This window comes from Passer domesticus, chromosome 7 (genome assembly GCF_036417665.1).
Source record: "Passer domesticus isolate bPasDom1 chromosome 7, bPasDom1.hap1, whole genome shotgun sequence".
Taxonomy (NCBI): Eukaryota; Metazoa; Chordata; class Aves; order Passeriformes; family Passeridae; genus Passer; species Passer domesticus.
The window spans coordinates 44164592-44187331 of record NC_087480.1 but is presented as its reverse complement, the minus strand read 5'-3'; the positions used below and the strand labels follow the sequence as shown (position 1 = coordinate 44187331).

Below are 22740 nucleotides of genomic sequence, written 5' to 3'. Positions count from 1 at the left end.
ATGAGAAAAAGACTTGCCTCATGGTACATGTCAAAAGCCTCCAGGACCCAGCCTGTGCTTCAGACAAGAGATACAGCAGCAAATAGCTCATCTAGCAAATAGCTAGAGTGAAAGCCCAGAGGAACTGCTCCTGTACTGCCTAAGTTGTCTGCTTAGTGCAGTCAGGTTGTGTCTCATGTGCATGGGACTGCCACATGGCCCTGCTCTCCTGACAAGGCCCCCAAGGCTCTCAGTCTGTCAGGGTCTCCTGCTGCAGGATGTTTGCTAATCCATACAGGTATATTTCACCTTCGAGGTTCTATCTCTACCAGATCACCCTACGCTTTCTGCAGCTGACAAGAAAATGCAGGTTTTTACACTGGGGAATTCTCAGCCCCTGAGCCCCTGCCTCAAACATGATAGCTGGGAGATTATCCCTCTTCCCTTGAGCAGTGCCAGAAGTCTGTGGAGATCCAAGAGCCCAGCCAGGAATTACATTAGGTGACATCCCCTTGCTCAGCTCCTGTTTACTGGTGTGTCTGATGAGGTGCACTGATCATGGACATTGTTGACCTGGAGACACATCTGCCATTACAACTGAAGTGCCTCGTTAGTTATTTTAGAGGATATTGACTCAGATGAGCAAAATCATGGCATGTAGGGGCACCCCTGCTCTCTGCTACAGAGAACATTACCTTCTCACCCCTATATTACTTTGAATGTGTCAGGTGGTTTTTGTATTCAGCATAGGCATAATCTGTCCAAGATAGTTCAGCACTGTGTCAATGTAAAAGCTCTGACGGAAGTTTTCATGATCATATTTTGGTGACTAAACTGTTGCAAAGATCAATAAAATAGTGGGTCTGTGATATTTTCAATTAAAAATATGGTATTTGCAGAGCTACAACATTTTGTGAAAAAGAAACACTTACTGATTTCTTGATTAAGAGAAGTGGAAAAATATCTATGGGTATCCAAATAGTTGATGATACTTTTTCAAAACACAGAAAATATTATTTTTGGTTAGAATTTCTTTTTATGTCTGTACATATAAACTTAGCATATGAAATGAGGATAAGAAATAAATTCAATAATTCAAAGTCATTTCAATTAGATGTTTCAAGTTCCCTGACTGCATTTTTCCACAATATAAGTTCATTAATGTTTTAAAAGGTCCATATTTCATTATGAGAAAGAAGGTATTTAGTGAATAGAATAGGGATAGAAAAAATAATTTCCTGCCCTGCTTTAAAGAAACTGTTTTCATTAAAAATTGCTTGGCTTTCTTTAAACCATATACAAAATTATTCTTTTATTCACTCTAATTAATGCATCAGTAAATAAGAACTCTATCTCCATAATCATGACTTTTGTGGCATAAATGTTATATGCAGGGAAGAAAATTGTCACCCAAAATCACTTCATTTCCAGCAGGTAAGCTGCCTGTAGAGTATCTTATACACAAAAAGCCTTTTAAATTGCTTGTCTTTTGTACTTCTGTAAAATGCACAATCACTGGAGAAAAAAAACAAGCTGAGAGAGATAATGACAGGCAGGCTAAGTATGCAGCAACTGGCAGGCAAATTTATTTTCCAAGTCCAACATATTTGGCAGGCAGGTCTATGAAACACACATATTAGCTGGCATTTATATTGGAAATCAGAAGAATGTTCTGGTAACAAGTGCAATCTTTTACATTCTGTCAGACTCATATTTATTTTGTTCAGCCCAATCATCCGTTTCTCACTTTCTGTTATTATATCCTGAGACCCAGCTGGTAGACATAGCAACGCTAAAGCCAGGTAGAAGCACTAATGAAAGAGCTGAAAATGACAACAGCATCAGAAAACACGTGGGCTCACTACTGAGGAAAAAGCATGGCTGAATTTTCAAATCCTTCCTGGATCATTGAATAGCATGAGAAATCTAGATTTTAGAAATAAAAGCCAAATCCCTGCTATCCATAGGTTAATACTTAATCAGCCCAAAGTTCTCAACAGGAATTTTCCTATGTGATGGTAATGCGCTCTATTAAAAACTTGGTGGATTAACTACATGGATTTTTAATCATGTCATATCTGTCCAAATCCATACAGTAATTTAATTTGTGTCCAATATGATATTTTCTCCCTCCAAATCAAGCCTTTTCCTCCAACCAATTTTTCTTTGATCTTTTCACAACCATTAAAAAAAGATTTCCATACTGGAGTCTCCCACCACTGTCTGCACTTGACAGTGTGCCACCCACACAGTTTTGTGCAAGTGTTAAGCCTACAGTATTCATAAGCTCTCTAAAATGCAGTTCAGAATATTTTCTACAGCAGATGTTTTTCCTTGCCTCTGCTTTCATTTTTAGTAAGATTTTTTAAAAATTAAAAATCAGCATATATTAAAAATAAAGATGATAGAAATATAATTGCAGCCAGCTGAACACTGGAAGGAAAACCTCCATTCAAGGACATCTAAACAATCAGCATCCAGGTCTAAGCCCAGCTGCTAAGAAGTGAGAGCATCTTTCAGCCCCCCATTTTTACTTCCACTGAAATGATTAAGAGGGTGAGGGCTGTTTGACACACATCTTCTCTGTTTGTATTGCTCTAGTCTTTTGGTGTGTGTATACAATAAATGAACTCCTGTGCACAAATCAAATAATGGCCCAACTTGTTTATGTGTTCAGTATCACACATAAACATTTGAATTAGTAGATGGGGACAGTGAGGCACCTGCTGTGCCCTTGTGTGAAAACAATTTGTTAATCTTTTTTAAATGTTGAATCTTTAGGTTTTTCCATTGAACTCACAAATGTTCAAAGACTACTGTACTTACTGCACACACTTCAGCATTCTCAAGTAAACATGGTCACAGTGCACGTATCACTTTGTGGGGGGAAAGGTTGTGAGCAAATCAGCCAGATTCTGCTGTAGGTTAAGCTTAAGATCTAAGATTCAAATCCACATTAAAATGTATCAGAGTAGGGTATACATGTCAGTATTTTACTTTCCCACAATTTCATATTTTTGTTTAGTTTATGTTAAGCTATATACCAAACTCATCCAACAGATACTGATTTACTAAATAAATTCAAAAATTCTTAATACCACACCTAGTGCTGATATAAACAGTTGCAATTCATTAATAACAGATGTAGGAAGTCAGCCACTGGTGTGTGACACAAAATAATTTGTCTCACTCTGCTTTCACTGCTTTATATCTTTATAAACAAAGATATAAACACTTCAACACTGGAATTAGCGTTATTCCTTATTTAACTGTATATTTTTTACTGAGGAACAAACAGATCTAGAGAGTTAAAATGTAAATAACTACAAAACAATCCTTACTTTCCTATACTTGAGATCCTAATTTTAAAGTCACCCTTATATTCAGGTACATCCAATGTGAAGCAGAAGCATTAACCAACTTCATTGGTTGTGAACACAATATCTCTGTTATGAGAAGCATTTTGCCAATATCCTCTCAAGCAAAATAAAAATTTACATTTTAATCTTTGGTTTTGTTTTGGTTTTGTTTGGTTTTGTTTTTTGTTGTGGTTTGGGTTTTTTCCTTATTTATTTCTCATTTCTTTCACACACACTCAGGAGCTTAAAGAAAAAAAATACTGCATTGCTTATTTCTACCATAAAATCTGAATTTATGAAAGCTTGAGATTTAAAAGTAAAAAATACTCAGAGATTCTTTAATGCATCTTGTTCAATGTAAATGCTGTTTCACATCCTATTATGTAACATTCAGGAGAGACACAGGTGGAATAAACAAACAGTGTTTCAAACATCTTCCAGTTCACTGGCAAACTTCAAGGGCCTGCAAGCAGATCCTGGAGGAGGTAGAGCCAGGACTTTACACGGGTGCATAGCAGGAGAGTGTGAGGTGGTGGGGATAAACTGGAACAAGAGAGGTTCAGGCTGGTTGTGAAGAGGGACTTTCCCTCTGTGAAGCCATCAGGTAATAAAGCAGGCACCCCCCTGTGCCATCTCCCTTCATGAAAATTTTCAAGACTGAACAAAGCCCTAAGCAACCTGGTCTGAGCTGATATCTAACCAGGCTTTGAGATTTGACTAGATATGCCTTAACTTAATCATTGCAATAAGATGCTATAATGGCAAAGATTTCTTCTCCATACACAAGTCAGTCTGTTAAGAAAGGCGATTCTCCAACTATGTTTAGCTTTGGTACAATCTCACCTGGAGTTCTGTGTGCAGCTTTGGGCTCCACCATTTCAGGAGGATGTGAAGGTGCTCAAATGCATCCAGAGTAAGGCAACAAAGCTGCAGAAAGGGCAGGAACGTTCTATGAGAGCAGCAGAGGACTTTGGGCTTGTCTAGTTTGGAGAAAAGGAGGCTGAAGGGTGACCTCATTGCCCTGTACAGCTTCCTGAGGAGGGGAAGTGAAGGGGAAGGTGCTGATCTCTTCTTCCTGGTATTCAGTGACAAACACACGGGAATGGCTGAAAGCTGTGCCAGGGGAGGTTTAGGGTGGACATTAAGGAGCATTTTTTTACTGAGAGGGTGGTCTTGCACTGGCTCAGGTTTCACAGAGAGGTGGTTGCTGCATCAAGCCTGTCAACATCTAAGAATTTGGACCATGCCCTTAATAGCAAGATTTGACCCTTGGTCAGTCCTCAGCTGGCCAGGCATTTAGATAAGATCATAATTATAGGTCCTCTCCAATTGAAATACTCTATCGTAATTCAAAAGGCAAAAAATTCTCCTGATCTTAGTTAGGTCACTAGATCAGTACAACCAAGACACAGCTGCCTGCAGAGCCAACTTCACCCAAAGGAGTGCTTCCATGTAGCATCACAGATGGTCACTTTTGCCATCCCAGCCCAAATAACTATTTACCAGACACCCATTTGAAGATAGCTCATGGAAAACAGTCCCTAGCACAAGTTCAGAGTGAGGCTTGAGTCATAACAAGAAAAATTAATCATTCTGCTTCATGTACTCCCATGTGTAATTACTATTACAGACCTGAGATGAAGGCAGTTGCATAACTTATCTGCAATTTTTCTCCCATGCCTTCAGTGACAGATAAATAACATAATCCAAGAGCAACTGACTGCATTAGATTTCAACAGCAAACATAATCTCTCTTGGGACTGACCAAGTGCATTCATGTCAGGGAGCTGTATAATTATCGTGGAACTGTAATAGAAAATTCAAGCTTTGTGTGCCAATTGGACAACAGGCAACTGACACATCCATGAAACTGCATTACCTGTGGTCACTTCAGACACCAGGTGCTCTTCCTCTCAGAAGCACCTTTCTGCAAAGATATCTGAATATTTATTTGCCTAGAATTATTCAGAGTGCACACGATATATCATCTTGCTCATGTGTACAAGCTGCTGAACTGATACTTTAAAATCCTATAGAGACAAAAAAAAAAGAAAATAATTATGATAGAAACAAGTACTCCTCACAAGTGCAGTAACCAGCAGAAAAATTATAATTTCTTCTCATTCATGCTCATATGAATTGGCTATGCAAACACAGAAGTAGATATTTATTCAAAATGGTTCTGCACAAGCTGCTGTGAAATAAGCTCTAGAGAAAGAGTAGTGAAGCTGAAGTGCTACATGAAAATCTCATATAACGTATCTTTTACGTCTCAGTAGAGCTACCACACTAGCAGGTAATGACTAGCACAGAACTTCACAGAGCAACAAATCTCTCCTGAATATTTCATCAGGGACGTCCATCTTAGAGTCCTTAACAAATCTGGGACAACTCTGTTAAATTAATTTATAAAGTAATCTCTGTTAGATGTATTTCAGAAGACTCACTCTGCCTGCTTGCCTAAATAAAAATAATTTTTAAAAAAGGACTGTAGTGTGCAAAACTAAGTCTAGAAGCATTAATGAGTTGTATTTTGCTTAGCTGATAAGAACATGGCTAGTCATTGGCTGAAAAGAAAGTGTTTACCCTACTTTTTTGGTACATTTTTCAGTTTAGTGAAATAGAACAAAGATATTAATCTGATGAAATGGAAAATAAAAGCCAAGAAAGTTGGTTAGACTAGTAAAATTTTCTGAAGTGGGTATAGGTCTCTGTGGGAGTTTGCACTAATCACTGTCAATCTGGTCTTTCTTACTACTAAGCTTCATTAGCACCTCAGAAAGAAAAAAACAAACCCAAATCAATTCATTGCAAATTCTTCATCAGAGAAGACTTGCCCTTCTCACTTACTGTGCAGCTAAGCAGTGTACTGATGTCTAGCAGGCAATTTGTCTTATTCCCAATGAAGAGCAGACAATGGCTACTAAACTGAGACCCTATTTGTGAACCAATTGTCAATTAAAAACTACTCAGCAAAGTGTAAGATAAATAAGATGTACTATGGCAAAACATCATCCTGACAATGGAGTTCAAACCACTCAGCTTTATTATAGTATTATTACACTTAAACACAAATACAGTTGCTATATAATTGAAAGAATAGGGATCCATCAAAATAGAAGTATCTCAAAGGTTAAAATATTTTTACATTCCTATGAAATTATATTTTAGAGCTCCTCTTGTGAGATACACTCTGGGTTCTGACTGCATATATTCAGGATGTTTGTAGATCAAAAAATAAACATGAAATTATGAAACTACTACTGCAGTTATATCCATGGCAATTTGAGGGCAAAATATAGACAGAAAGAATATCTCTATTTCCATTTACAAAAGAAAATAAAGATTTTCTTACAGTGCTGGAAAAGGCTATATAAAAGACCTGCAGCAAAACCAATACTACTGATTAATGCTCTTTAAAAAACATATTTTTCAGAAGGCTGTCATTGTCTTAAGCCTTCACTTCCAAAAAGGAGCTTCAACTCACAATGAGAAAAAGTAATAAATGAACATGTCTCAAAGAGTGAAGGAGTCCATCTTGCTCATTGTAATGAAAAAGAAAGACTATTTTAATAGCTATGCAGAAGGATCAGCATGGATCTAAGCAGGCTACTGCATGCCAAGGAGTATTGTGATGCCTAAGTGTGCCCTGTTCAGACAACCTTGATGGTGGATCAGTTTTTGCTTTTGCTCACAGCAGTTATTTCCACCAATGTAAAAGTAAGTCTTTGAGAGTTAGGTATTCTACATCTTCATAACACCACCACAGGTAAAAACAAATGATCAGCTGCTGAATTTCTGACCATAATTAGAGAGATAGAGACTGGCATTCAGTCTGTAACAACAGGATATCCTAGAAGCAGATACAGATTTACTCTCCTCAGTACTACAGAATGTACTTCAGTACTCCATCTTCCTTTCACCTTGCGTGTTAGGAAAGGTTCACAAGTCCTACTGCTCTCTACACCCCATCCATGCCTGTAGGATCACAATGGATCCCAATGCATGGGATTGTTCCTGCATATTTAAGGTATTTTTTCCATACCTACTCCATACCACTGTAGGAATCTGAACATGTTTTGCACAGGAAGGGACCATATGGGCTGGGTTTGTTTTGCTCTTTTTTTTTCCCCCAGAGCATCTCCTAGGGACAACAGCTTTGTGCCTACTGCTGCTCAGAACAGTCTGTCCCAACAAGAGAAATGACACCAAGGAAGAATTGTTTACTGTCATATAGAAGAGATTTCAAATTGAGCTACTTTAATGAAAGCAATTTTAATAAATATCAGCCAAGATATCTAAACTGACAAAAGCACAGCTACCAAAATTATTGAATTTAACAACACATGTTCCTGAGATTAAAAGCAATTGGCAGATGCCAAAGGGGGGAAAAAGTGGTGTCACATATTGCAACTTTTTATGACAGATGGTTTCGAATGGATTAATGAGGTGAGTGCTGAATTTCTAGGTTGTGGTTAATATTTAACCTCCAGTCGGCAGACACTGCTACAATTTTTACACCTGAGTGGTCAAGTGGCCTACCTAATTGACCTGTTAGAAACACTGTGTGCTAATTTTAACAGTATCTACCAAATGAAAAAGAAAGTTAACAAATATTGCAAAGTGGGGACGGGATTAGAGAGACCTTGTCACAACACTGGGATAGAAATTAACTTCAATCCTTTCTTTTCCTTCTGAGAAACTGAGGAAAGGCATACAAACTACATGAGCTCATATTATTCTGTGACAGTCAGGGGGAGCATTGCCCCAGGCTGAGGGAGGTGATCCTGCCCGTCTACTCATTCCCAGTGAGGCACATCTGGAGTGCTGTGACCAGTTCTGGGCTCCCCAGTACAAAACAGACAGGGAGCTCCTGGAGTGGGTCTGGCAGAGGGAAAAAAGGGACTGGAGCATTTCAGCAGGAAAGGCTGAGGGAGCTGAGGCTGTTCAGCAAGGAAGACATGACTGAGAGGGAACCTCATCAATGTCTCTCTGCAGGGAGGTGTCAGAGCACGGACCGGGCTCTGCTCGGTGGGGCTGGGCAGCAGGACCAGAGGCAATGGGCAGGAACTGATGCACAGGGAATTCCACCTGAGCATGAGGAAGAACTTCACTGTGCAGCTGACCATGTGCTGGAACCGACTGACCAGAGCGGGTGTGGAGTCTCCCTGAATTCCAGAATGGTTTGACACAGCCCTGTGCCAAGAGCTCCAGGATCACTTTGAGCAGGGAGGCTGGACCACAGGACCCACTGTGGTCCATTCCATTCACACCCATTCTGTAATTCATCTGCTGCAATGAGTCCTCTCACTGCATTTAGGACATCACAGAAGTTACTTGCTTAATACAACCAGCAGACATGGCCTGCTTCAATACCTTCATTATCTCCTGACTTCCCCAGTTCATTTGGCTAAGAAGTTACACTAAAGTGTATCAACTGTGATCAGCAATATTCTGTCATTTGTATTTTGAAGGAACTGCGGGAAACACAGTACAACAGTATCTACAGGAGTTCAAAGGTGAGTGAGAGCAGTCAAATGAGAAACAGTAACATTCACAGTGCAAATATTTACCATCCTAAAAAAAAATAATTATCAGGACATTCCATTTCACTACCTTCCTCCTGAATTTATTATTTTCCTGAAATATAGATGAAGTCATTCTGAAGTGACTTGCTTGTATATTGAACATCCTTCATTTCTCCAGCAAAATGGAAAAAAACAGTGCCTGGTCACACACTTGTATGCTATAGCTATTTACACAGGAAATAGCTATATTTACTGTTTCACAGAGAGCCTAGGCATACCCTAATCTTTAAGAGAATAGAGAATGTTCCTTGTTCTCTAATAAATTAGGAAGAAAGAGATGAAGAAACAAATTACTAATAAAAATATAGTTAATTAAGAGGATAAAAAATTATTTTGGTTTCAAAATTCTTAAAGAGAATACTGCCAAATAATCTGTGACAAAACAAGAGTGATACTCTTAATTCAAACTGTAATCCATATATCTGCATATCCTTCTTTAAAAAATCTTTGTACAAAGCATTAATTTTCACAAAAGGCTGTCACATAAATTGTTATATAACATATTTTTGTAAGTCTTTGAGAAGAAAAAATAGACATATGTGCAATATACATAAATACAATATATAAAATGTTCCATAGACGTTTAATCTTTTATATAAAATGTATTTTTATGTAAATAAAATACAGAATATGCAGAATAGCCTTATCATTTACCAAATCTGTCTATTGTGCTCTGTTTGAGCATATCCCAGGTAGACATTCAAGAAGCAAAATACTTAGCCAAACTGGAATATACAGTGGTAATCTGAAATGGTACTTAGAATTCTGCTCTAATAAATGTGATGAAGCCCTTAATGACTTCAAGCAATGGGGGGAGGGGAAAGTGAAGAAGAGAGTTTGAATCTGTTTTCATAATGAAAACCAACAGCCCTTGGTTCCAATTTCACCCCAAACTGCCATAGAGATTAATATTTTTCTCTCAAAGCCACAATTTTATAAGAGATTACATTTTCCTCTGAAAGCAGAAGAGCTCCATTCAAAGACATGCCCATTTGTTGTTGTCAGCTTCTGCCTAACTGGGCTGAAAGCCTACTGTAGCTCTGCAGATCTGTGACCTGCACTTCACTCCCTCCAGGCACTATAAATAATTTCCATGGAAACAGCACTGAAGAAGATATCTGCAAGCCAAGAAGATATCTATAGCCTTTCTGTTGGATTTATGTCTTTTATTTTATCCTCTACATTTTCTCAGTTAAACCAATATTAAATACATTTATTCTATAAAATTTGTTACACACAAAACTAAAATTATAAAAGAAATGAAAGATAAAGGAGGGAAAAAATAAAGGAGATCCCTACTCCACAATATGTATGCATCTATAGAGTATTTTTATATCCTGTACTCCCCTTTGTCCCAAGGAAACCATACATTGCATCCACATGGCACTTTTTTCACAAAAGGAAACATTCTGCCTAAGTCATAAGGTGTGAAGAGGTGTATGGTAATATCATTAGGTATTTAATGAAGAGTGTTGTATTCACAACTTGATGAAGCTGAGAAGTAGTAGATATATGTGACATCACAGCTGATAGGCTCTGACACAGCCACATCAGACCACAAAGGGAGGAACTGAGCACAGGGGAGTGCGCTGTGGTCTTGCCAAGTGCAAATCTGCTCTTCAGACCTTGATGCCAATTCCTAAACAGTGAGAATCAGCTAGCTTCCAAACCATGAAAAGTAATGCTCAACATGAGGACTTAGTATGGATAATCTGGAAATGTACCAAATTCTGTTCCCTCATGACCTTCCAGTTCAGGAGGGTCCCTGTATGTTGTAGGAGTGCAGTACTCCCTCCCTCTCCTGCTGGCCACAGGAACACCAAGGCTTCAGGTCCTCCTTGCAAACTGTACAGCCTGTACTGCTCCCTTTGTCCACTGAAGCTGCAGATGACTGGCCCCAAATTATAAGGGCCTCCTGACTCCAAGATTAGTCTAGAGTTATGAGAAGAAACTGAGAATTTCTCTTCTTTGACTGAGCTTGTGCAACCTGCCTGTAGTTTAGGGGACAAAGGAAGTGAGACAAAGCATCAAATCAAAATTCAAACACAAGCACCTAAGGAGAAAGAGTAATCCCTGCTCTTTTTTTTTTCTTTGCAGTATAAAAATAACAGCCATTGAGAGCAAAAATAAATCCAAATAGCTATTCTTATCTGTGTTACAGGTAATTTTGGAGCTGCTTTTGCCCTCCACATTCCTCCTGTAGGATCTGGTTTATCCTCACACAAGTTTTGAGTGCTATGAGGTTTTTCTTCATTAAAACACATCAGATTACCTATACTCTCTTAGATTCTTTCCTCTATATTTGTTCTCATTGGAAGAATTCATACAGTTCATAGTAGTATCAACACTACGATTAAAAGTAACAACTCATGCCTCAAGTCACTCAAGTCACTGCTCTAAAGCAAAGATTTCTTTGAGGAAATGTTGCCTACTATAATATAAGCCCTTAGCTGTAATCATCCTTTAAGGCTTCTCTCTATATCAAAAAAGATGGGAAAATACTTGAGAAGCCAAGACTCTTAAAACGTTTTGATCCAATGAAATTTAGAAAAATATCGGATAGAAGCTAATTCATCATAAGAAATCTTCCAACAGCTACTGAAATCCAGATTCCTTTTAAACTCATGTTTGACAGCTTTTTATTTCCTGTAGTTAGAAGAAAAAGAGTATCAAGATTAGAAAAGTTATTTCTTGTTTTCAATCTAAAATATTCTGAAGGGGGCTATTTTTTCAGATTTTTCTCATATCCCAGCTCTGTCAGAATTCTCTCTTTAACTACTTAAGATGCTACTTAAGTATTTAACATTATGTACACTGCTTAACTTCTCTGTGCCTTTTATTTTTTTATCATGAACTAAAATGGAAGGTTCTGACTTGATTAGGAAAATAGTTTTTGACAGTGACAGAACAGGAAGCAGTAGAATGTGTTGTCCAGGGAGCCCAAGAAGTCTCCAGAACTGGAGGCCTCAAAAACCTGAGGAACCTACTTTGAACTCAGTATGGATTATGCTCTGAGAAGAGGATTGGGCTGGGTGCTGGGTCCTACTCAGCCTTTGTGAGTCTGTGTACACTTAAAAGTATGTGAAGCATTCCAGGCTCTGGACTTTTAATTTTTTTTTATTTTAGTTCTGAGTTATGAAATGAGAAAATCATCCCAAGGATACATGGAAAAAACATGCAAGAGAACTGGCAGATGATCACAAATATGTCATTGTGGCAGAGGTGCAACTTGACTCCTGCACTGTGGTCATTTCCAGTAAATACTTTCATCAATACAACCCACCAGCACCCAAAGCTGTTGTTTAGGTTTCGACAGGGCAGAGCACAGTGCTGAGATTCACAGTTTCAATTCAGAAGTGATAGGTAAGAAATAAATTTTAAAAAAATAAATATCAGCTTCCCCGCAGTTATTTACCCCTCTGAGCATTCAGACCTTCCACATCTGTTTGCATTTATTCTAAATACCTGCTTGACACAGCTGACCTACCTGAATAACTTACCTCTCAAGCCAAATGCAACAGTGAAACATAAAGTTTAAATTAAAAATAAAAACTCCAGAGATACTCAAGTTGAGTCTTTAATTACATGTCATAAAGAAAATCTCTTTCTCTTAAACAAAGGGGGCACTGCTTGCTGGTAACAGGTAAAACACATTCCTTAAGCCTTTCCTTCAGCAAAGCTACACGTATTGTCAATTTTAAGTTGCTTTTTCACTGCCAAAGCTAGGAGGGATGAAAACTCACTTCCTATCAACACAGTTGCTGGTGCATCACAATTTGCACCTCTGATAATTTACATGTAAAATCATGACTGTTAGTAACTCACAGGTACCTGCTACAGGCTTCCCACCTCAGCTGTGGGTTTGGAATGGCTTGGTAACTAGATGACACATTTCTAGTCTCAGATGATTCTCCTCTTTACCAGATATTAAATTTTGTGGTGTAATTACTAAAAAGTCTCTCACCTACTTCCTGCTCTGAGATGAGCCCTCGAATCATCTGGGATTAGGCTATAATTAATTATGAACAGAATTTGTTACAAGCACTTCCACTTCCATGAACAAACCTAGGTTTTGCGTTGGGTTTTGCTCCTCCTAGCTATGCACGACTTATGGCTGGGCTAAACAGCCTTCAGTCAGTGATCTCCTCCCATCAGAGCACAAGTGGGTCACTGCAATATCTTAGAAAATAGGCTGCCTTCTGCATTATTCCTGGACACAAGGAGCACTTACAACATCAGATTCCTCCTGTAATTGGGCATATGCTAAGCCTCAGGCTCCTCCTATGTTGTTTTTACAAAGAACAATATAATGCTACAGTCTTGAATTGCAGAGTCTATCTTCCAATTTTGTTTAAGAAAAATGATAGCTACAATACTGCAGAGGGGATTTAAAGAACAACTGTTTTACAAGATGTGAAAGAGATTTATTATATAGCTCTATATAGTTAAAAAGTGCTTCAGTAAACACACCATAGGAGTTCTGTTTCTGTGGACATACAGTACCTCAGAAGCAGTGATGTCTATGTTCACTAAAACTGTACCCAAGCATTGTTTACATAACCCCCCTTCCAAAAAAAAAAAAAAAAGCAAACAAAAACCATAATACTTGCTTTCACTTAGATAGCCGTACAGCTGCAGAGCCCGTGCCTTTGCAAAAATTGAGGCTGGGGTGGAATTGGGAGCAGGGCTGTTGGGTTTGTCCCCTTGACACTCCTTAATTTTTGTCTCGTCCTGCCCCCTGGTGGGAGCACAGGCCGCGGGTCTATTTGTTTCTCAGAGACGCATTTCTACAATGCAACCCCAAACTACACTGCATTTCTTACATTGCTGTTTGTGATAAAGAATTTGTGTCAATTAACATACAAATTCTTTAACTGAATAGTAACGGAAATAAAACAACATATTATTTAATAAAATAATTGCTTCATCCAAATAATGCTTTCTCTAAAACTTAAAAAAATCACCTGCATAATATTCACATTGCAATAAATATCCTTTCTATTCCAAATAGATATTTAATACTTATGATTAAATGAGAATGGATAGCAAATTTTATATATACTAATATACAGTGCTTATTATTCAGTGCTGTTTTAGTAGGAGCTCAAGATATAGCAACATCTATAGTGTGAAAATTTCTTTACTTAAAGATTACATAAATTCCTTTCTTTTATTTCTAGAAGGATCAACAAAATGATGCACAGACCTGCATTGGGTTACTGCTCAGTAGTCAAAAAAAGACTTCAAATCTAACAGGTGGAAAAAAAAAAGCAGAATAAAAGCAGAAATGAGCAGAATAAAAGGCCTTACAAGTGTTAACACTTGCCATCCATTTAACTGCTGCAATTCTACTCTCACTGAGTGATATCCTCTAAGAGTAGCAAAATAAGATACTACCAGTTCAAGTGAATGCCAATCTTAAACCCTTCAGCCACGTTCAGATTATTTTTGACACACTTGTGTTGCACCCTCAATTCCTTTATCTCATTTAAGCTCAAAACACCACTGTATACTCTCCAACTCCTTCAGGTAGCCAGGTCACCCACTGGCCTTTCAGGTGTCTCTTGTCCCAAACTCCAGGTCCTACAGACACTAATGGTTGTGGGCAGCACATTCTGCTCTTGTCTACACCTAAGCTGCAGTGGAGGTGGGAAAAATCCTTCAGCCCCACTCAGTTCACTGGACTGACAGGGGAAGCAGCAGCACTGCAGTCTCTGTGCACACCTGAGCCACTGAGGTAACAATGTTTGGCCGGGGTGTGACACTGGAGCCCATTCACCCCCCAGTGCTTCAGGAGCCATCACTGGCATCCTGATAAACCAGCTCAGTCTCAGCAGCAGCCAGAGCTCTGCCCACCCCACTTTCTGCAGGTACATCTGCCAAAAAACAAAGGGCTTCCTACATCTTTCCTTGGTTTCCTACTGCAGAGAGCAAGAATTACTTTTGAACACGTATCTGTACATGTAAGCTGATAAAAAAGCTCAATTGTTTGCACCCAGACAATACAAATCAGAAGCTACTGTAAAGGCATCTAGAAGGACAAAACATCAAAGTAGCAGAAAATATCAGAAACCATAGCAGAGGTTTTATGATTCCCACGTGTGTGTTGGGCTGGTCCTCAGCTGGTAGAGCAGCACAATTTCCACAGCCTTCAATAACTGTTTTGCAGCCACCAAGAATCCAGCCATGTGTGACTGCTTAGGGCAAAGGGAGATTAGACATCTTCCTGCAATTACATAACAGTTTGCCTAAATGGTGAATTTACAAGTTGCAATCAACTGGTGTACCCTGCAGAGGCGTGTGAAAATGCCTCGGGTTATGTGACACAGAACTGCATCATGTCCCTGACTGATCAAAAACCCAGTAGGTTTTCGAAAATGGTAGGTTGCAGATGAAGATGAACTGCCAGCTGCAGTCTAAAACCAGAATGTTTGAAGAGCAATTTCTTATGACTGCGTATTAGCACAGCAAACCTTTTCTCTGCTTAAGCATCCAACCCAGACTAATTTGTGGTGCAACATTTAGGGACTACATGTCTTTATGAACTCCAAGTACTGGGGTAAAAAGGATTGTGTTTTTAGGGCTGTCTGATGGCCTATCTTAATTATGCTCTCACCACAAAATTAAAATCTAATGAGATCTCAGTTTGGATAAGTTCACTTAAATTGTCAAGGGTACAAGAAAGAGCTGTAAAGTCTAATTAAAGGGAAAAGAACTCTTTATATATTGAAAAACAGAAACTATTTTATTCCATCTCCAGTGACTGTAATTGATTTAGTCCCTGATTTATACAATTTATTTTCTCAATAATTCAGATGAGGACCTGATTCTGCAATCCCTGTTTATGTCAAACAGCATACACTCAGGTGAATAATAACATGGATTTTAATATTGTAACTGCACACAGGAAATAAATAGGAAACTTTGCAAGGCGAGAAAGTAGCTTATTATTTTGTGATACTTTGAACACACTATCATGCTTAAAAGTTATTTGTTTGGGCCATCTACTCCATAAGTAGTTTACTTGACCTGATCAGGGAAGAGGCAGATAGTCAAACCCTGCTGACTGATGAACAGCCTGGGAAGTTGGAGCAAGCTTCCTGAAGCAAGCTAGAAACAGCACAGCTCTGTCCCATCTCTAGGCTGCAGAAGGGACCCCTCAGCACCCAGGTCATGTTCAATTCTGCAGGAGCTGCATGTGGAAATTTATAAAAACCATTTGCATTGACATTTGCTTAGGCTGTATCACTTCTAACATACTGTACTACACAAAGTAAATTGCAAATATTTGTTTTTCACTACAAGAATAGACAAACTGTAGCTAATTAAGTATCACACTACCTTTGGAAAAGCAAACAGGATAAGAGGAGGCTGAGGGCTGTCTGTGCTCAGGCCAGTGAGCAGAAACTGCAACTAAGGAAAACACTTCTAGCGCTGGGCCCTGCTTTGTGATTTCACTGCAGCCGGTGGTCCATGGCTGGGCCCTCTCTCCCCGTGGCCTCACTGGAAGTGAATTCACCTTATGGAAAAACTCCTTGTAGAGATTTTGTTGCAATGCTTGCTGTGGATGATGACTGTCTCATCAGACTCCCAATGCTTTAAGAATTATGACCAAAAAGTGAATGACCCAGTTCCACAATGAAATATCATTAATACTTGTATATTCTCTGTCTCCTAGGCAACCACACTTTTTTGTTTGTTTCAGAAGATTTAAAATACAAAAACACATATGTGAAAAGATTCAGACAAGAACACACACTATTTCCTTCAGAAAAACACGTGCCTGAGATATTTTTTTGCCATGGCTTATAACAAGCAAGCTCTAGAAAGAATTTTACATCACCTTATCGGAGAGACTTGAGGGAACCTGCTGCCTGCATTATGAAGCTCCCATCCAATTCGTGGATCTCTGCTCCGGAGCTTGGTTTGCCTCCTGCTCCCCTCCTGCCCTGACCCCGGGGTCGCAGGGCTGTTTTCCACATTTTTCTCCTGGCTGCTCAGCACCTTTGCGGCCTTTCTCCCTTTCTTAGGGCGCACGAGCTTTCCTCGAGGTCTCAGCGGGCCGGGCTGTGGGTGCTGTGGGCCTGGCCTCCCCTCAGGGCGGCTGCCCTCAGCACCGAGCCCCGCAGACCCGCGGTGAGGGCAGGACAGGAAAGGACAGGACAGGGCAGAACAGGGCAGGGCAGGAGTGGACAGGAGAGGACAGGGCAGGATAGCATAGCACAGCCCAGCACAGCCCAGCCCAGCACCCCGGGCACTCGCGGGCATCCGGCGGCACGAAATGTGCACCGCTCAATGATGACAAAACTTTTCTGGTTTTCCTCGATGATGATAAGTGCCGGTTTTCCCCACTCGCAGAAGGGATTTTTTTGGGGGGAGAGGGAATTTTCTGAAATTTTCGTGATCCCTCGCAGTTCAAGCAAGTTGAAATTGACTTCTTTGTAGTGAAATGAGTCATTGCAATCTTTCACTCACATTCGTAATTACATCCCACCCCGGCTATTCGAGCTGGTCGAAATTACTATGAAAGAAATATATCAGCACGTCAAAAGCACTTGCATAAAAGAAATGAATGGAATTTGAGAAATAAAACCATTCCCAGGTATTGCCTGTTAGCAGCGAAAGAAGCACCAAAAAATTCAGTCTGGTTCTCCTAAAACAGAGTTTTTACCCCAAGAGAAACTCTTGCTTTTTATCTTAATTCAGGATGAAAAAAAAGAAACCTTAAAAGACAAAGCGATCACTTGAATGTTTTCCTGGAAGAAATGTCCATTTTCCAATTTCCTATCTCCTTTGAGCAGTCTGTATCTGCAAAAGCACTTTTATCCCAGGAGGGAATATTTTAATGGAATATGTTTGAAATGCATGTTCATCACTCAAGCACACAAAAAGACACAGCACATATTTTAGCTTCTCCAATGGGCAATGTAATTCTCCTCTCAGATCAGCCAAACTTCAACAGAGCAGCAAACCAGCTGGACATTCCTTACCTCTGCTTTTCCAGTACACACTGCTGGAAAAAAGCTCACTGCTCACTAGAGAAAGCGCAGGCTAGCAGGACAATAAAGGATAAGTGAATATGCAAACAGGAGTCTAATCTATTTCTTATCTGTGACCTATTCATAAACTAAAAAGTAACAGCTTGGAATTAATTGTTGAGGGTACTCAGTATACTAAGAAGGAGAAAAAGAGGCAGCCTTGGATCAAATTTTCTACTAGAAGTTGCTATATAGAGACAAAACCCTCCTTTTGTGCAACTACTTTTTCTTGCTAGATTTTTAATATGATTAACACATACAGTCTATAAAGGCCCATTAAATCCTCTAATTTTATATTTAGAAACCCACAGAATTTCTTCAAAATTGACAAGCATCTGTTTTTTACTTGAAGCTATTTAAAGTTCATCACCCTTCTCCTGATTCCTTTTAGTCATTAATAACTCTAACTTACAAAAAAATCATGTGAAGCACTATAAACCCACAGCAATATAATCATGAGAGTTGCCTCTTTACTGCAGCAGGATTGCAAATAGGAATGCTCCTCTTAACATGGCTCTAGAGTTACAGTCCACCTTCTTAGTACTCAGGGTTAAAGAATGGGTTAAGGACTTTTTGCCTGGGTTTTATAGGAGAAATCATGCTTTATAAATCATGTGTGGCATATCCCCTCAGAGCCAGGAGCTGTCAAGAAGCCAGTTTCCTTTTTCTACCTTTACCACATATACCATAATGATTGGTTTTATCTTCCCACCAGTACTGAAAGTCTCTTCTGCTGCTCTTTTACATTTTTCAGTAGACTTATACAAGTTATATTGCATGAAAATCTGGACCTTCATTAAAACAAAGTAACAATATAACTTTTATATTTGCATTCAGTCACAAAAAATACACTTATTTTTAGGAAGTAGTTTATACTGAACCACAGAATATACTAAATTGGAAAGGTCCATCAAGTCCAACTCTCAGTCTTGGTGTAATATCATTCCTTTGTTCCTGTGAGTTCTTCAAGAGAAAAAATTTATTTGTGCTACAGTAGGGATTATCCCCCTAAGAGTCCCTGACTGTGCTAGGTACAAGTAAATACATGAAACAGTAAAGTCACTTCCTGCCCCAAAGAGGTACACTTTAAGCATACATGACAACAGATGGAGAAAACCCTGGAGTATTAATATTGCATGCACCAGAAGGGATTATTCTCACTGTGCCTGAACTAGACTGTGTGCTGTTGCTACTTGTACTGAAAGTCCTTGGTCCAATACCACATCTTGCAGGACTGGAGGTGGAATAAAATTTTCTTTCAAAGTCTGCAGATTGAGTGTAGCCTCCCACACATTTCATTATACTGCTGTCAAGGTTCATTCTCACCGGCATTGTCATTTTTATCTCGAAAATGTTTTCAGAATGCAAGAGGCTCAATAGAAAGAATCACTGACACAAGTTTGGCTTGCTTTTCTGTAAGCAGTAGAAGAAAACTGCCTGCATTGCAGGCATGATAATCAGCATATCCCATGGGTAAGTACTTGCTTCCCTCATCTGAAAGCATCACAGAACATAACTGTACCAACAGCCATCACTTACTTTTGTATCCATGCACCAGTGGTCAGCAGCAGGGGAAAAGGAAAACTCAGTGAAATATATAATGTTGTCTTTTAATATGCAATATCTGGAGCATTTCTGCAGCAAACTACTGACCTGGAAGTCCAGATGGTTTGTAAGCTGTGCCCTTACGGGCAATTTTCCCTCTCACCAAGTCCCTTCAAATCTGTAATGCTAGTCTCTACTGAGAACAGTGTTTGGCATACCTCAAACACCTTGTAGAGTGTGTTTCATTTTGGAGAAGCTTTGTTTCTTCTTCTTATGTCCACTACATTTGAACTTGCATAGAAAGACTAATCAAACCAAAAGAATACTGTGTCATAGACTGTGTGTGTGGACCAGATGTGCTTCTGTTGATGTTGCTGAGAGATTTTTCCCCATAGGTTTGAACTGGGAACATGAAGAGGCCATATGGTAATAAAGATAATTTACATAGCACCTTTTATCAACAAATATTACAAAGGACCTTGCAAATCACCTACTGTACAGGAAGAATTTCACTCAGAACTGAAACACAAATATCTCTGGGGTAAAACCTGGACATACATAATAGCACACAGTAATGCTATAAAGTATTTCTAATTAGTTGTGAAAAATAGTCACAGCAAACTGAAATCATGAGAGGAGCACAGGTGGACAAGTTCTATTTACAAATCAGTTACAATCTGCACAGTTTCACCCTATATGTGAAGTAATAATTTATGAAAAGTAGTTTATTCCTTTTGATAAGTGCGACTCTGATAAAATTATCTTCAACTATAGGCATTAGAACAGAATACTAAGTAGATAACTTCATTTCAGTTTTACAGACATTCACTCTATATAGGCACCTAAATGTGTATACCTCATCTTAGTGTCCCAGTAGGTAATATGGCCAAGAAAAGTTATACTAATTTTTGTATTTGTTATAGGTGGGAGTGTGGGAGGCTCTGGACATTTTCCAATACTGTTCTGAATGTCACTCCTGAAGCAAGAATAATCAAGAAAAAACAATTTTTTCAAAGACAATATAATTTTCTTTCTATCCATGTTGGGGAAGACGAACAGTAGGAGATAGAAAATGTGATAGATTGCAATATGGATCAGGGTCAGCAAAGAAAACAGTCATAATTTTCAAATGATATTATGTAAAATTCCTTAGTGAGGTTTATTATTTGAAAATGTTACCTTTTTCCAACCTTACTTCCAGGCTGAATCTTGTTTCATTCCCAAATCTGTCTAATGTGCTGTAGATACATCCATATAATGTTTATCTGCTGTAAGAAGGCAATTCTAAATGCTGCTCAACAAATGAAATGCATATTAAGTAGACATACAACATAATTTACATTGTATATTTATAGAGCTCCCAGAGCAACTTACAACAAAATCATTCACCGCACTTAAAATGAAATTGGAAACATAGTTTTGTGTAAAGAGACTTTTGGAACAAGAATTTTCAAAGAATCCAGAAAGTTCAGCTTCCAGGTCCTATCTTGATTTTCTAAGAATTTCTGTCCATCCACAGTAATCCAGGCCTGGTCACACAAACACCAGCAGTCTTAATATCACATTTATCCTCATTAACCCAGCCATAGTGGCCCTTTCTGTCCCTGAAAAGATAAGGACAATGTTACTGATTCCATAGTAAATGACCAGCAGGTCTTTTCCTGATTCCAGCATTGCAGTGTTTTGTAACCATGAGTGCAATGATTTTCAGTACAGCCATGGGACAGCTGCAAAACTTCTGTGTATTAAACTAGCTGCTAATTAGGAGTAAAGAGTTTTCTTGAAGCTCTTCAATCTCTTAAAATTGACTGTGCCAAGATCCATTGTCTAGATATTCCTGTTCACTTCAAAGGAATGACAGCAGAGAGAAACTGTACTACAGACACACCTGTATTTGAAAATTATAGGTTAGGAAAGACACCAAAGATTTCATTATAAGAATTGCAGATCTCTGAGGGGGAACAGCACAGCCACGTGTGGAAGTTCTGTGTGCTTACCCCTGACATGCAACCACTTAGTATTCCTGAAAAATGGGCACTAGCAGTATCACTGCACAATTATGATGCCCATTTTCATGGTCATGCTTTGTTCACCCTCCTGATGGCACTACTTACAGTCAGAGGGGTGGAATAACATGAACACAGTGTGTTCCTACCCCCAGGGGCAATTTTCCTTTTTTTATTTGTATAGTCATATGCACTAAAAGGACGTGAAAAGGCTATTATTAAACTACCCTTGAATATGTTTAATGGCACCACATGCTGACTCAGAAATTCCTTTCTTCCAAGCCCATATAAAGCTGAGGGTCTAATTACAAATGATCTATTACTGTGTTGATAAATGTACCATATCATTCATTCCTTTTCAGAAAAATTTCATGCAGGCCTTTTTTTAATACAATGTTTTAAAGATCAAACTCAGTATATCCATTTAGAAGAGCAATCTCAGTTCTTAGCTGTAGTAAAAGTAGTAATAATAACACTTACTGTACTTCACATCTTCAAAGCACTGTATGGGTATTAAGCAATTTGTCTCTCTTGGCAAAGATTTTAGTATGCATTGGACAGTAAGTAGCAGCAGGTACCTTGTTTCTTCTTTTTTTTTCTTCATTATTTTCTCCTTCCTGTTTTATTCCCCATAGGCTAGAAGTGTGTCACTTCTCTGTTTATGGGAATTCTAGAAATTCCTTGCTGGTGCTACTGAATGATTTGAATTTGCTTTTACCAGCCGGAACAATCCATCAGACTCCTATTATTTGTAAGATATCTCAGGAACAGAAGTGAGAGTAAACTTTCTTTTGAAAGTTGACGCCTGCCCTCTTGCCATAACATGGATTTGTCCTGGGTAGGTTTCAAAAGGAAATATCCACTTTTTTTTTTTCCTAGCTCAAATGTTCTTATTTACTATCACAACTAATAGAACCAGAATAAACAAGAATCTTGTCTTTTGCAAGAGCTGGGGTAGAAACTCACAATGAGTGCAGTCCCAAGGATGGTGTTTTCACAACTACAAGGATAAACATTGTTCTTTGTGCTTTTCAAAGTAGCCCAGTAAAACAGGGCTTGACAATCCCCACTTTCCAGGAGACTGCCTCCTTTCTAGGTGGCAGAGGTAAGTGCAAGCAAAAGAGCCAGTTCTGCTTAGAACCAAGGGTCAAAGGTACAGCAAAAGAGATCTGTAGAGCCAGCGCTCATCACAGCAGCAGTGAGAGTTTGCCATTCCAGAACTCCA

General features: G+C 38.9%; 1 long non-coding RNA gene across 1 annotated transcript in view; it reads right to left on the bottom strand.

Annotated features, from left to right (window-relative positions):
• Positions 1 to 22740, bottom strand: part of LOC135305036 (uncharacterized) — a 112565-nt gene that overhangs the window by 43919 nt on the left and 45906 nt on the right. Inside the window, exons 4-5 of the long non-coding RNA XR_010366302.1 lie at positions 5218 to 5368; positions 4182 to 4265 (exon numbers count right to left, since the gene is read on the bottom strand). This is a non-coding gene — a long non-coding RNA (uncharacterized LOC135305036). The remainder of the gene's footprint in view (positions 1 to 4181; positions 4266 to 5217; positions 5369 to 22740) is intronic.